Source organism: Glycine max, chromosome 1, assembly GCF_000004515.6.
Source record: "Glycine max cultivar Williams 82 chromosome 1, Glycine_max_v4.0, whole genome shotgun sequence".
NCBI classification, from domain to species: domain Eukaryota; kingdom Viridiplantae; phylum Streptophyta; class Magnoliopsida; order Fabales; family Fabaceae; genus Glycine; species Glycine max.
Genome location: NC_016088.4, coordinates 31,705,747 through 31,721,553, shown reverse-complemented (window position 1 = coordinate 31,721,553; position 15,807 = coordinate 31,705,747). Strand labels below are relative to the sequence as shown.

Below are 15,807 nucleotides of genomic sequence, written 5' to 3'. Positions count from 1 at the left end.
GGGACTCACCCATTGGCTGTCGGAGATAGGATAAATGATTCCAGCTTGCAAAAGCTTGGTTATCTCCTTCTTCACTACATCAAGAATCACCAGGTTGAGTCTTCTCTATGGCTGTCTTACTGGTTTAGCTCCATCCTCTAAATTTATTCGATGCATACATGTGGATGGGCTAATACCAGGAATGTCCGCCAGGGTCCAGCCTATAGCCTTCTTATGCTTCTTGAGAACTGACAACAACTTCTCCTCTTGCTCATCAGCAAGGGAGGCAGATATAATCACTGGAAAACTCTTGCTATCATCCAAGTAAGCGTATTTTAAATTTGATGGCAGAGGCTTCAATTCTGGTGTGGTCGGCTGGACAGTGGTAGAAGGAGATGGTTTCTCAGCCTTTACCTCATAAAGAAAGTCAGAGGTATGTGTACTTCGTGAAACATGGTTAGTCCTATCTGACTCTATAAAATCAATCTCAAGAGGTAAAACACCACCACCAGGCATGCAATCAATATCACTCTCAGATTCACTCTCAACATCAAATTCAGACATATGATCAAGTACAATTTCAGACTCAATGCATGAAGAGTGAGAGGCATGCAGATTAGAATAAAGATCAGTCATGTATTCATCAACAACATGGTCAATTATTTCAGCACGAAATACAAAAAGATCTTCAGATGGGTATTTCATAGCATCCAGAATATTAAAATGAACAGTTATATCACCAAACTCCATGGACAGTGTGCCTGCATAAACATCTATCTTAGTTCTAGCAGTTTTCATAAAGGGTCTGCCTAGAATGATGGAAACTGATCCTTGAGAAAATCCATCTTCCATATTCAAGATATAAAAATCAACAGGGAAAATCAGTTCACCAACTCTAACTAAGACATCTTCTATGAAACCAATAGGATAGGCAACACTTCTATTAGCTAAATGAATTACCACATCAGTTGACTGCAAGGGACCTAGAGATAGAGAATTAAAAATTGACAGAGGCATAACACTAACAGAGGCTCCTAAATCTAGCATGGCATTGTCAAACTTACTATTCCCTATAATACAAGGTATGCTGAATGTACCTGGATCTTTGCATTTTTCAGGAATTTGAGGAACAGATTTACCAATCAATGCGGAGACATTTCTGCCCATGCTAATTCGTTCACTTCCTTTAAGCTTCCGCTTATTAGTGCACAGCTCCTTCAAGAATTTGGCATATCTTGGAATTTGCTTTATTGCATCCAGCAGAGGTATGTTTACCTCTACTTTTCTAAATGTTTCCAAGATCTCTTTCTCTGCCTCTTCCATTTTTTTGTTGGAAACTGCTCTTGGAGGGAATGGAAGAGGGGGAATGTGCTGCTTCTGCAAATCAGAATTACCTGTGGAAGAAGATTCACCTGCACAGAAATTGTTAGGTAAATTTTTGTCATCACCTTTTTCTGGAATAGAGTGAAGTTTGGCAGGTTCATTTGCAGATGAGGAAGGTGCTACGGGTTGAGGTCCTTGACACTGCTTTCCCGACCTCAATGAAATGGCACTGACATTTTTGGGATTTTGGACAGCTTGAGAAGGCAGCTTGTCAGAATTCTGGGACTGTTGTTGATTCAATTGGGTAGCCAATTGTCCCATCTGATTGGTTAAGCTCTGAATGGAGGCTCTGGTCTCTTGCTGAAACTGCATGTTCTGCATAGTCATTTGCCTCACAAGTTCTTCGAGGGAAGGTTGTGGAGGGGCCTCAACTGTTGGTTGTTTCTGGGGTTGTTGCTATTGTTGGATTGGTGGAGGAATGTATGGTCTGCTTGGGCCAGCAGCATTTTGGAAGGAAGGAGCAGGCTGCTGTTGTTGTTGCTGAGGGCTGGACCATCTGAGGTTAGGGTGATTCCTCCATCCAGGGTTGTATCTGTTGCTGGAAAGGTCATAATTGCTCTGCTGTGGTTGATTTTGCTGCTGAGGTTGAGGAGGTCTATTGTATATATTTGCTGCATAAGCTTTAGGCTGCTCAATTGCTCCAGGTTGCTGCATGGAAGGGCAAAGGTCTGTATGGTGGTCAGCAGAGGAGCACAAACCACAAACCCTTGCGACAGGTACAGATTTCTGATTCAAGGCCAGCTGGGTTACCAAGTTGACCAACGCATCCAGTTTGCCTTCAAGCTTCTTAGTTTCAGATGATGCAGATGGGTTTGTAGCTACCTCATGCACTCCTCTAATGACTATGGCATCATTTCTGGCACTAAACTGCTGGGAGTTGGAGGCCATCTTCTCAATTAAATTTCTGGCTTCAGCAGGAGTCATGTCTCCAAGGGCTCCACCACTGGCAGCATCTATCATACTTCTCTCCATATTACTGAGTCCTTCATAAAAGTATTGGAGAAGAAGCTGTTCTGAAATCTGATGGTGGGGGCAACTGGCACATAGTTTCTTAAATCTCTCCCAGTACTCATACAAGCTCTCTCCACTGAGTTGTCTAATACCTGAGATATCCTTCCTAATGGCTGTGGTCCTGGAAGCAGGGAAAAATTTTTCTAAGAATACTCTCTTAAGGTCATCCCAGCTCGTGATGGACCTTGGAGCAAGGTAATACAGCCAGTCCTTTGCCACTCCCTCTAATGAGTGAGGAAAAGCCTTCAGAAATATGTGATCCTCTTGGACATCTGGGGGTTTCATGGTGGAGCAGACAATGTGAAATTCTTTCAAATGTGAAATATGTGATTTCTACTACTACTCTGTTTTTCCGCAAGCTGATTTATACTACTACTCTGTTTTCAAGCACAATCTTCACAGCAAAACACCCAAGACTGAAACAGGGGAAACGCTTAATGGTAAAACTGAAACAGAACACACATTAAACAAAATACCAGGACACTAATCAACACTAACACACATACTAACACAATACTAACAATTAAAACACGAAAGGATTAAACACACAACACTAGCTAGCTATTATGAACCTTTGGACACTGCTCCACGGCAACGGCGCCAAATTTGATCGAGGCCGTACCCGAATCAAATAAACATGAAAATGCAGTAACTAGGAAGTGATCCTAGGTCGTTTCCCAACGAGCAGTGACAAGCCGAATGTTCATAATATACTTGCAGTAACAGTAACGATGGGGGGGGGGGTTTGTTTATTTTGTGATTAAAGAGCAGAACAAGTAAACTGGAATACGAAACTACTAATATTAAAAACGGGTTGTTTCCTCTGATTCAGAAGCCATTCTCTTATCCTGGGTTATGGAGAATTCGTCCCTAATAGTCAACCACTTAATCCAACCCTATTTCAATTTACTAAGCAAAAATCAACTTAGGGTTTTCAATACGTGATTAGGCACCACATACACCAGTTAGCCCTTCGTCCATTAAGCATGAACGCAAGTTAGGCTCAGAGGCAATTAATCAAACACGAAGCGTGCACTGATTAATATTCACGAATTTGGGATACTGGTGAAGGGAGAACTGCCAGGAAACCACATTACAAGCGAAACCTCAAAGAGAGTTGGGCTTCGTCCTCAAAAGGAAACAACACCAGAAAATCTAGCCTTCCATGGATTCAAACAGAAAACGCAATTGAAACATGAAGCAGAAACGTAAATGAACAGAAACGTAAACGAACATAAATGTAAAATGGAACAGAAACGTAAATGAGAGTAGAAGAAGAAGCAAGAACGAAATTGTAATTAGAAGCAGAAAACGTAAAATTGCATTACGAACTCAAAAGCATTAAAACAGAAAAACCAAAACCCTAAAACAAAGCTCTGAATAATGAATAGCATAACAGAATAGAATCCCCTGCACGAATCCCAAGGCAGCTATTTAAAAAGAGTCACTCAAAGTCACTGGGCCCTATTACAATACTCTGGCCCAAAATGAAATAAACACTGAACAACATAAAATAAAATTGCGAAATTTCCTAATTAGAAATTAACTAAGATAAGCGCTGCTTTATTTGCCCTCTTCAAGTCCACAACCAAAATCCGGATTAAGCCCAATGTTTCATTAATTCCTGAAATTAGATTAAAAACATCAAATTAGCTAAATGAGCCCAAATAATAAAACTGCCTAATTAATTGACAATTAAGACCAATCAATAATTAAAATGGTGCAAAAAGGGTTTAGAAAATAGAAGAAAATGATGGCACATCACCCATCATCCCAATTTTGCAAAATCATATTCATATATCATTGGGGCATTTCATCGAGCACTTGGTGGGCGCACATTTAGACATAAATTGCAAGAGAACGGGAGCAATGTGGCATGCCCCATTGCTTCAGAATACAACCTAGGCCTAAGGCCTTTTCATTCAAAACCTCAATTCAAGAAAACAAGCACCAAAGCAAACCAAAACTGCCTTACAAATATAAGCATGTTCTCACAATTTAAGGCACCAAAGGATGAAGAAAGCACATCAATGGAAAGCAAAAACACCAAGGATGGAATACTTACTTGTTGGAGTGAATTAAAATACCCAAAAACGAAAGCAAAATGCGATCAAAAGGCTTAGGGGAGCAAGAAACCGCAAGCCTTTGTGTTCTCTTTTTCTTGAATGAAGGGGGGGAAGTTTTTGGATACAAAAACGTTCCCCTCCTTCGTTTTTATATTTTGAGTGCAGGGGTTGCTCGCCCAGGCGAGCTAACCTGCCCCCCCCCCCTTTTTTTTTTGAGGGGAACATTAACCATGTCCCCTCCTCCCTTACGGGCTAGCGTTTGCCTAACTTGAACCTACTTAAGTTAGAATTAGGCGTTGATTACTTATTTAAAACAAAAAAAATAGTAAAAGAAACTGCGAACACAAAGGATACTGGGCTGCCTTGCAGCGACGTTCTCTGCTTGTTTAGCGCCGGGAAGGGGCAACGATCAGTCGGTCGTGACCCTAGCCCTACTCGATCCGTCCCTATGTACCTGTAAGTAGGAAACAAAATACGCGGCCAATCGTGACCGGTCATCGTCTTACCTTGGTTGATTTCTGCCATTGATTTGTCTTGACTTCTGACCGTGGCCTGAGACGATTCTACTCTTTGCTATCACAAGATATGTATGTGCATGTATGAATGTATGAATGCCTCTAATGCGATGATTTTATTTTAGTGAAGGCTAGTTAGGTTCAATTTTAAATAAGCGTTTGGGGCACCCCATACACCGAGCAAAGAGAGCTCAAGTTATAACAAATCTAAAGCACAAAGTTTGAAACACCAAAGGGACGACTAAAACCCCGCCCATCTTTCTTTTCAAAGAAACGAGACAAATACAGTGAATGGGAATCCCTAGAGGAGACCAAGAGGAACGAAAAAAAACTCAGAAATAAAAAACGTGCAACGGTCCTCTCGATTGCCCCAGACTTCAAGCATAATATCGTTTAACTACATCAGAGTTCACGGGCGAAGGCAATTCCTCGCCATCCATGTGGGTGAGTATCAGAGCACCCCCAGAAAAAGCTCTTTTCACCACGAAAGGTCCTTCATAATTCGGGGACCACTTGCCTCGATTATCTTTAACAGCGTGGGACATCTTCTTCAACACGAGGTCCCCCTCGTTGAACTTGCACGGGCGTACCTTCTTGTCGAATGCGTTCTTTATCCTTCGTTGATACAAACGCCCATGGCTCATAGCGGCCAAACGCTTACCTTCAATAAGGTTAAGTTGGTCGTAGCGTGCTTGAGCCCATTCCGACTCTTCTAGGCCCGACTCCGCCATTATCCTCTGAGAAGGAACTTCTACCTCAAATGGGAGTACTGCCTCCATCCCATAAACCAAAGAATACGGTGTTGCCCTAGTAGAAGTTCGTACCGAGGTTCTGTATCCGTGTAGGGCGAAAGGCAACATCTCATGCCAATCCTTGTATAACACTGTCATCTTTTGAACAATCTTCTTGATATTCTTATTCGCAGCCTCTACAGCCCCATTCATCTTTGGCCGATAAGGGGTAGAGTTATGATGCTGGATCTTGAAGTCTTCGCACATCTCTTGCATCATCTTATTGTTCAGGTTGGTGCCATTGTCAGTAATGATCTTCCTGGGGAGTCCGTATCGACAAATCAACTCCTTCTTTATGAATCTAACTACCACATTCCTTGTGACGTTAGTATAGGAGGCTGCTTCGACCCATTTGGTGAAGTAATCTATCGCCACAAGAATGAAGTGGTGACCATTCGACGCTGAAATTCTGATACAGAGGTCAGATGTCGTACCAGATGTCACGACATCACGCTTCAGAACATGGAGATTATATTTGACTGTATGAACAGATTAAACAAGTAAATAACACAAGAGAATTGTTAACCCAGTTCGGTGCAACCTCACCTACATCTGGGGGCTACCAAGCCAGGGAGGAAATCCACTAAAATAGTGTTAGTTCGAAGATCTAACAGCCACTGTTTACAACCTTCTCACCTAACCACTACCCGTGCAACCTCTACCTAAGAGCCACTCTTAGATATGAGAACCCCTCTCACTCCCTCTCAATCACACTCCCGTGTTTACAAATAAATCAAAGACACACCAGAGATTGCTCTCTGAACAATAGAGATCAACTCCACACACTATAGAGATCAACTCTACACACTCAGGTCCAACACTTGATGTTAGGGTGACATCAAGGTGGCTCACAAAACACTCAAGTCCCTAAACTCACAAAATAACTCTTCAATCCCGGACTTGGTGGAAAACTCGTGCAGCCTTCATGTTTATATAGCAGTGTGCGTATCTGGGCTGCAACTACTTGTGCTGGATGAGATCTATCATTCTCCTGAAAAAATCTGCACTTAAAGATCTAAAAGATACAGTTTGATCTTTTAGTTTTTATCTTTAATCTTTATTACCTGAACGAACTCTTCTAGTTTGTAATTCGAACATTAATTATCTTTTAATTCGTTCCTAAAGATAGATCATCTTATCTGCTGCTAACTGCACAATAATCTGTTAAAGATATAACAGATTTATGTGTCCAGTATTTTCGGGCAGGATGTCCTGGACATTGTATCCGACATCGTGGATCCTGCATTGTGCATTGTGCAGCAACTCCAGTATTTTCGGGCAGGATGTCCTGGACATTGTATCCGACATCGTGAATCCTGCAGCTTCAATTCTTCATTTGACATTTCATCTTGCCTTGTGCATTGTGCAGCCCGATCTGATTCCTTGACATAACGTTGGACATCATGTGCAGCAACTCCAGCTTTCCTTCATTGTCTAAGTGCTTATGTTTTAACAAAATCTTAGCCAATCTTTTAAAACTCAGTAGAGCTAAGCACTAACAATCTCCCCCTTTGGAAAATTTTGTCTAAAACATACTTAGACACTTCCTGAGCAGGTACGAGCAGTTATGCAAGTGGGATCAGCAACTTTCATTATCAGAGTAATCAAGCACAGCGGTATCTGTAGTGGTGACAGCAAAATTCTGCAAGTTGCAAATCGTTTCCAGGATGTCAAGACATCTCACGTGACATCAGCTTTCTGCTCCCCCTGTCTCCATGCTCTTACTGCTGTGAAGCAGTTCACTGCAGCATCTTCTATCAGCTACTAGTCTTTTCCAGGATGTCAAGACATCTCATGTGACATCAGCTTTCTGCTCCCCCTGTCTCCATGCTCCTACTGCTGTGAAGCAGTTCACTGCAGCATCTTCTATCAGCTACTAGTAGCTTACATCAGTCATCATCAGCAGCAGCAGTCTCCCCCTCAAAATCATATACATACAACTCCCCCTCAAAAACATGAATCATGCATACATCGTATCCTACTTCTCAAAATCATAAATACTACTATTGCATACATAGTATCCTACTTCTCAAAATCATGCATAATACCATTAATACCATTACTCCCCCTTTTTAGACAGAATTTGACAAAAGTAGAATGCATGAACTTAAGGTGCAAATATTACAGACCAATAGTAAATCAATTGTTCAAGGGACATGCCCCTATAGCTAGTAAGAGTAAAAAGTAAAAATAAAGGTCTGATGGTCATGGGGTGGCTTCAGAATCATCATCATCTGATTCAGTATCCTCTGCTGCATCTTCCTCTTCCTCAGCTGCTTCTTCTTCTTCCTCAGCTGCTTCTTCTTCTTCCTCAGCTGCTTCACCATCATCAATGCCACTGTCTGAGAGTCTTTTGATCAGGCGTTCCAGCTCCATTTTCTTCTCTGTGGTGGCTTTGATGGTTGCTTCCAGCACCTTGCATGTGTCCTTGAGTTCAGCAATTAAGGCATCTTTGGACACAGCACCTGAAGCAGCAGCTTTCCCTGATGTCGAGACAATGTCTGGGACATGTGTCCCCTCAAACAGTTTGTAATGCAGGGATAGAGGAGATTCTCTCTTCATCACAGAGTCAATGTTGTTTAAGATATTGGGATGTTGACTCAACATAATGCCACACAATACAGTTGGGAAGGCAATGGGTAATTTGACAGCAAAAGATTCTGAATGCTTAACAGTTTGATCAAAAATATAGTTTCCAAAATTAAATTTGGACTTGGTTCCAACAGCATACAGAAATTTACCCAAACCTGTGGCAACAGTGGAAGTATGATTGGTGGGTACCCAGTTTGCAGCGCCAATCCTGTGCAGGATTGCATACTTCACACTCAGCTTCCCTGCAGAAAGCTTCCCTTTCTTTGGCCAATGCTGGACTTGTTTGGCAGTGATTTCCTTGGCAATTTGATGCTCAGAAACAACAATATCCACCACTCCATCTGTTGGTCTGCCCAGGTATTTGTTGATTACAGCAGGGGAGAATCTAACACATTTTCCTCTGACAAATACTTTTTGATACTCATCACTCTTTCTGTTTGTTATGTCAGAGGGAATGTTGACAATAAATTCCCTGACTAGACTTTCATAGCAATCTCCCAACTTGGTGACAGTTTTCAGCAGTCCAGCAGCCTTGATGAGGTCCATGATCTCCTTGCAGTCCAAGGCATCTCTTCCCAGTTCTCTTTCCAAGGCCAGTCTGCGTTGATACACGAATTTCCACCTTTCAACATTGCCAATGGAGTGGAATGAGATGTTGTCCAATGGTGCATCAGGGACATTTCCAGGCACCTTTTTCCCTGATGTCTTGGCCCTCTTGATGTCGGGAACATCTAGTTCGACATCATCATCAGAATCAGATGAGGAAATTTCTTTCCTCTTCTTGGAAGGGATTGCAACTTTGCTCCGTCTGGATGTGGTAGGAGTGATTGGAGTGCTCTTCTTCTGTGCCATAGTTTTGATTCGTCCAGACCTCTTAATGGGGGTTTTTCCCTTTCTGCTTTGCAATCTTTCTGCAATGCCAGGTGCCAACTGTTTGGCAATGGGTTCCTCATCAGATTCTACTTCTTCTAGGTCAATGAGGTCACCTGGAGCAGGTTCTGGTGCCCTCGGTGCAGGGGTCTCCTCTGTGGTTTGATCCTCTTCCTTTGTTGATTTCTCTTTACTGGATGAAGAGAGGACTTCAGCATTTGGGGTGGAAGATGTTGGAACATCTTTATCAGCATCAGGGACAGAAGCATTTTTCAAAATGCTACTCACAATACTGCGGATCTTCTTATCCATCTCCGTGTCTACTTCCCTAGGACTTGTTGCAAGGCTAGGGTTTTCAGAAATCTTCACTCCCTGTTGTTGTTTGGGGACCAGTTTCTCAGGAACAGGGGCTTGACCAGGAATTATTTGTATGGGTTGGATGTTGAATTCAGGTTGTTCCTGGTGCGGAGATGATGGTACAGAGGGTGAACCAGAAGCTGAAGTTTCTTTTGGTGAGGTAGCCATGGAGAAGCAGAGCTTTTGGAATGGTTTCGTGAATTTCTGAGAGCTGTTGGGAAATGCTGAAGACGGGATTACCACGACAATATAAGTTTGAATGAGGAATGTAAAGGGACGTGTGAAGCAACGGTCGAATTTGTTTTGGCCCAGTAGAGAACGCGCTATTAACGTTTGAGCACGTTCAGATAACAGTAATTGCTATAAATCCTCTAGCAGACAAATGCCCAGCTTGCCCCTCAGTTTTTCAAACTGATTTGCATCCAATGCCTTTGTGAAAATATCTGCTATTTGTTCCTCAGTGTCAACATGCTCCAGTGTGATAACTTTATCATCAACAAGCTCTCTAATATAGTGATGTCTAATGTCAATGTGCTTGGTTCTGCTGTGTTGAACAGGATTTTTAGAAATATTAATAGCACTCATGTTGTCACAGTACAATGTCATGACATCTTGTTCGACATTGTACTCCTTGAGCATCTGCTTCATCCAAACTAGTTGTGAACAACTGCTTCCTGCTGCAATATACTCTGCTTCTGCAGTAGATAGGGACACACAGTTCTGCTTCTTGCTGAACCATGAAATAAGATTGGTTCCCAAATAGAAGCATCCACCAGAAGTGCTTTTTCTGTCATCTGCACTTCCAGCCCAATCAGCATCACAATACCCAACCAGCATTGAATCTGAACAATGACAGTACATAATCCCATAGTCACTGGTGCCATTTACATATTTCAGAATTCTCTTTACTTGATTCAAGTGACTCATCTTAGGGTTGGCTTGATATCTTGCACAAACACCTACTGCATAGGTGATGTCAAGTCTACTAGCTGTTAAATATAGTAAGCTTCCAATCATGCTTCTGTACAGACTTTGATCAACACTGGTGCCAGCTTCATCTTTTGTCAGCTTCAAGTGAGTAGGTGCAGGTGTTCTTTTATGGCTGGCATTTTCCATCCCAAACTTCTTGACAATGTTCTTTGCATACTTGCTTTGTGAGAGGAATATGGAGTCTTCCATCTGCTTCACTTGGAGTCCCAGAAAATAAGTCAGCTCTCCAACAAGACTCATCTCAAATTCAGATTGCATCTGTTGGACAAAATGTCGAAGCATCTCATTCGACATCCCTCCAAACACAATGTCATCAACATATATCTGTGCTATCATCAAGTTTTCAGCATCTTGTTTGACAAAGAGAGTCTTGTCAATTCCTCCCTTCCTATACCCTTGCTGAGTAAGGAACTCTGTTAGCCTTTCATACCAAGCTCTTGGAGCTTGCTTCAATCCATAGAGACCCTTCTTGAGCCTGTATACATGATCTGGATGAGTTGGATCTACAAATCCCTTTGGCTGCTCCACATAGGCTTCTTCATTCAGGTATCCATTCAGAAACGCGCTCTTCACATCCATTTGGTACAGCTTGAATTTGAGGATGCAAGCTACACCAAGTAACAATCTGATGGACTCAAGTCTAGCAACAGGAGCGAAAGTTTCATCAAAGTCTACACCTTCAATCTGAGTGTAGCCTTGAGCAACAAGTCTGGCCTTGTTTCTGGTTATAACACCTTCTTCATTGGTTTTGTTCTTGAAGATCCACTTGGTGCCAATCACATTAGTTCCCTCGGGTCTAGGAACTAGCTCCCAAACTTCATTCCTTTTGAATTGCCCCAATTCTTCTTGCATAGCATTGATCCAGAACTCATCAGTCAGTGCCTCTTTCACATTCTTGGGCTCAATTTTGGAGACAAAGCATGAATTGGAGACAATCTCAATCTCCCTTGATCTTGTAGTGACCCCTCTGTTTGGATCTCCTATAATCAGCTCCTTGGGGTGCATCTTCTGGATTCTAATGGAGGGTCTCTTGTCAGGTTGATTGATGTTTGGTTCATCTGTAGCAGAATCAGAGTTTTCTGCATTTTCTGCACTTTTAGCTGTATCTGCTACACTGTCTCCCGATGTTCTGACATCTTCTTCGACATCCTTCTTTCTTGCTGGAGTTAGATCATCAACAACCACATTGATGGATTCCATCACAGTTCTGGTTCTGGAATTGAATACTCTATATGCTCTGCTGTTTGTAGAGTATCCCAGGAATATCCCTGCATCACTCTTGGGATCCATCTTTCTCCTTTGCTCTCTATCTGCCAAAATGTAACATGGACTTCCAAAGATGTGGAAGTGCTTGACAGTTGGCTTCCTCCCTTTCCAGATTTCATACAGTGTGGTTGGAGTCCCTCTTCTAAGTGTGACTCTGTTGTGGATGTAGCATGCTGTGTTCATGGCTTCAGCCCAGAGATTATAGGGAAGTTCTTTGGCATGAAGCATGACCCTAGCAGCTTCTTGCAAAGTCCTGTTTTTCCTTTCAACTATGCCATTTTGTTGTGGTGTAATGGCTGTAGAGAACTCATGAGTGATGCCTTCAGATGTGCAGAATTCAGTAAACCTGCTGTTTTCAAACTCTCTGCCATGGTCACTCCTGATTCTCTTGATGACACAGTCTTTTTCTCTTTGAAGTCTTAGACTCAACTCCTTGAATACTTCAAAGGTGTCTGATTTCTCTCTGATAAAGTTGACCCAGGTAAATCTGGAGAAATCATCCACAACAACATAGGCATACCTTTTTCCTCCAAGGCTTTCAACTTGCATAGGCCCCATCAAGTCCATGTGAAGTAGTTCCAGCACCCTGGAAGTGGTCTGATGTTGAAGCTTCTGGTGGGACATCTTGACTTGCTTTCCAATCTGACATTCACCACAGATTCTGCCTTCTTCTATTTTCAGATTGGGAATGCCTCTAACAGCACCTTTGTCAATGATTTTCTTCATACCTCTTAAGTGCAGATGTCCAAATCTTTGATGCCATATTTTGACTTCATCTTCTTTGGAGAATAGACATGTGGAGGAGTAACTGGTTTCTTGAGGTGTCCATAGGCAACAGTTGTCCTTTGATCTGCTGCCCTTCATTAGAACTTCACTCTTCTCATTTGTCACCAAGCATTCTGACTTTGTGAAGTTTACATTGAATCCTTCATCACACAGCTGACTGATGCTGATCAAGTTTGCAGTCAGTCCCTTCACCAGCAGTACTTTGTCCAGACTAGGAAGTCCATCATGGACTAGCTTTCCCATTCCAGTGATCTTTCCTTTAGAGCCATCTCCAAATGTCACATAGCTAGTGGAGCAAGGTTCAATGTTCACCAGGAATTCTTTGACTCCTGTCATGTGTCTGGAACAGCCGCTATCTAGGTACCAATCTTCCTTAGCTGATGCTCTAAGTGAAGTATGAACAACAAGACTAACAGTCTTGTGTTTTGGAACCCACATCATCTTCCTTCCGCTGTTGCTGCTTTGAGTTCCATGATGTGGATGGCCATGTAAATGATAGCAAAAGGGCTTTATGTGACCATACTTGCCACAGTAGTGACACCTCCACTTCTTTCTTTTGCTCTTTTTCTGCTGCGTTCCAAGATGTCGAGACCGATGTTGTGACATCGTGGCTCCAGTGCTGTTTTTGGCAGGAACAAATCCTGTCATGGTTATTCGGCCAGCAGATTTATGATTAAACCCAAGTCCTCTCTGGTTTCCAACATTCTTCCCAAGCTGTAGCACCTCATCAAGCATATCTGAGCCTTTATTCAGCATCTTTATTGATTTGCTCATGTTTTCCAGTTTAGAGTTCAGAAAACCGACTTCTCCTTTAAGCTCAGAGATCTCCTCTTCATGTGCCTCCTTCTCAGCCTCCAGATTTGCAATGACCTTCTTTAGTTGTGCTTCTTGCTGAAGAATTTTCTCACTTTTGATGCATAGTTCTCTATAGGATATAGCAAGCTCATCAAAAGTGATTTCACTATCTGCATCACTTGAATCTTCAGCAGATTCAAATCTCCCAGTGAGTGCATTCACATCTCTGTCAGAATCACTTTCTTGTTCACTCTCTGTATCATCAGACCGACATACAGAAAGTCCTTTCCTCTGCTTCTTGAGATGAGTGGGACATTCAGCTTTGATGTGTCCAAAGCCTTCACACCCACGGCATTGAATTCCTTTGCTGTGACTGGGCTTTTCATCTGACCTTTTCTGGTATTCACTGCCTTTCCTGATGTCGAAAGGGATGTTCCGGACATGTGGTTTCTGCCTCCTGTCCATTCTGTTCAGCACTTTGTTGACTTGTTTTCCAAGGAGCACAACTGCGTTAGTCAGCCCTTCATCAGTATCCAGGTCATACTCATCTTCTTCTCCTTCATCATTGGACACGAACGCCAGATTCTTGCTCTTCTTTTCAGTCCTATCCGAGAGTCCTAGCTCAAAGGTTTGAAGGGAACCAATGAGTTCATCTACTCTCATGTTGCAAATGTCTTGGGCCTCCTCTATTGTAGTGACTTTCATGTCAAATCTCTTAGGCAAGGATCTGAGGATCTTTCTCACCAGCTTTTCATCTGTCATTCTTTCTCCCAAGGCAGTGCAAGCATTGGCAATTTCAAGAATGTTCATGTGGAAGTCATGAATACATTCTTCCTCCTTCATCTTCAGATTTTCGAATTTTGTAGCCAATAGTTGCAATCTGGACATCTTCACTTTGGAGGTTCCTTCATGAGTGGTTTTCAGGACCTCCCATGCATCCTTGGCCACTGTGCATGTGTTGATCAGCCTGAAGATATTCTTGTCAACTCCATTGAATAGAGCATTCAAGGCTTTGGAGTTTCCAAGTGCCAATTCGTCTTCTTCTTTTGTCCAGTCTTCTTCTGGCTTCAATTCATTAGTGGGCTTTCCTTCTGTGTCCAGCATCTTGGGATGTTCCCAGCCTTTGATGACAGCTTTCCAGGTTCTGCTATCCAGTGATTTGAGGAAGGCCACCATCCTTGCTTTCCAGTATTCATAGTTGGTTCCATCCAGAATTGGTGGTCTGTTCACTGGTCCTCCTTCTTTCTCCATGTTCATCAGAATTTATCTCCCTAGATCTCACTCAGTGATTTCGAGTGCCTGCTCTGATACCAATTGAAATTCTGATACAGAGGTCAGATGTCGTACCAGATGTCACGACATCACGCTTCAGAACATGGAGATTATATTTGACTGTATGAACAGATTAAACAAGTAAATAACACAAGAGAATTGTTAACCCAGTTCGGTGCAACCTCACCTACATCTGGGGGCTACCAAGCCAGGGAGGAAATCCACTAAAATAGTGTTAGTTCGAAGATCTAACAGCCACTGTTTACAACCTTCTCACCTAACCACTACCCGTGCAACCTCTACCTAAGAGCCACTCTTAGATATGAGAACCCCTCTCACTCCCTCTCAATCACACTCCCGTGTTTACAAATAAATCAAAGACACACCAGAGATTGCTCTCTGAACAATAGAGATCAACTCCACACACTATAGAGATCAACTCTACACACTCAGGTCCAACACTTGATGTTAGGGTGACATCAAGGTGGCTCACAAAACACTCAAGTCCCTAAACTCACAAAATAACTCTTCAATCCCGGACTTGGTGGAAAACTCGTGCAGCCTTCATGTTTATATAGCAGTGTGCGTATCTGGGCTGCAACTACTTGTGCTGGATGAGATCTATCATTCTCCTGAAAAAATCTGCACTTAAAGATCTAAAAGATACAGTTTGATCTTTTAGTTTTTATCTTTAATCTTTATTACCTGAACGAACTCTTCTAGTTTGTAATTCGAACTTTAATTATCTTTTAATTCGTTCCTAAAGATAGATCATCTTATCTGCTGCTAACTGCACAATAATCTGTTAAAGATATAACAGATTTATGTGTCCAGTATTTTCGGGTAGGATGTCCTGGACATTGTATCCGACATCGTGGATCCTGCATTGTGCATTGTGCAGCAACTCCAGTATTTTCGGGCAGGATGTCCTGGACATTGTATCCGACATCGTGAATCCTGCAGCTTCAATTCTTCATTTGACATTTCATCTTGCCTTGTGCATTGTGCAGCCCGATCTGATTCCTTGACATAACGTTGGACATCATGTGCAGCAACTCCAGCTTTCCTTCATTGTCTAAGTGCTTATGTTTTAACAAAATCTTAGCCAATCTTTTAAAACTCAGTAGAGCTAAG

At 42.3% G+C, this 15,807-nt stretch overlaps 1 non-coding gene across 1 annotated transcript; it reads left to right on the top strand.

The window, feature by feature from the left end:
• Positions 1–2,380: 2,380 nt before the first annotated feature.
• Positions 2,381–2,487, top strand: LOC112998051 (small nucleolar RNA R71). Its single transcript, XR_003263072.1, has one exon. It is a non-coding gene; the product is annotated as a small nucleolar RNA R71 (small nucleolar RNA).
• Positions 2,488–15,807: the final 13,320 nt, after the last annotated feature.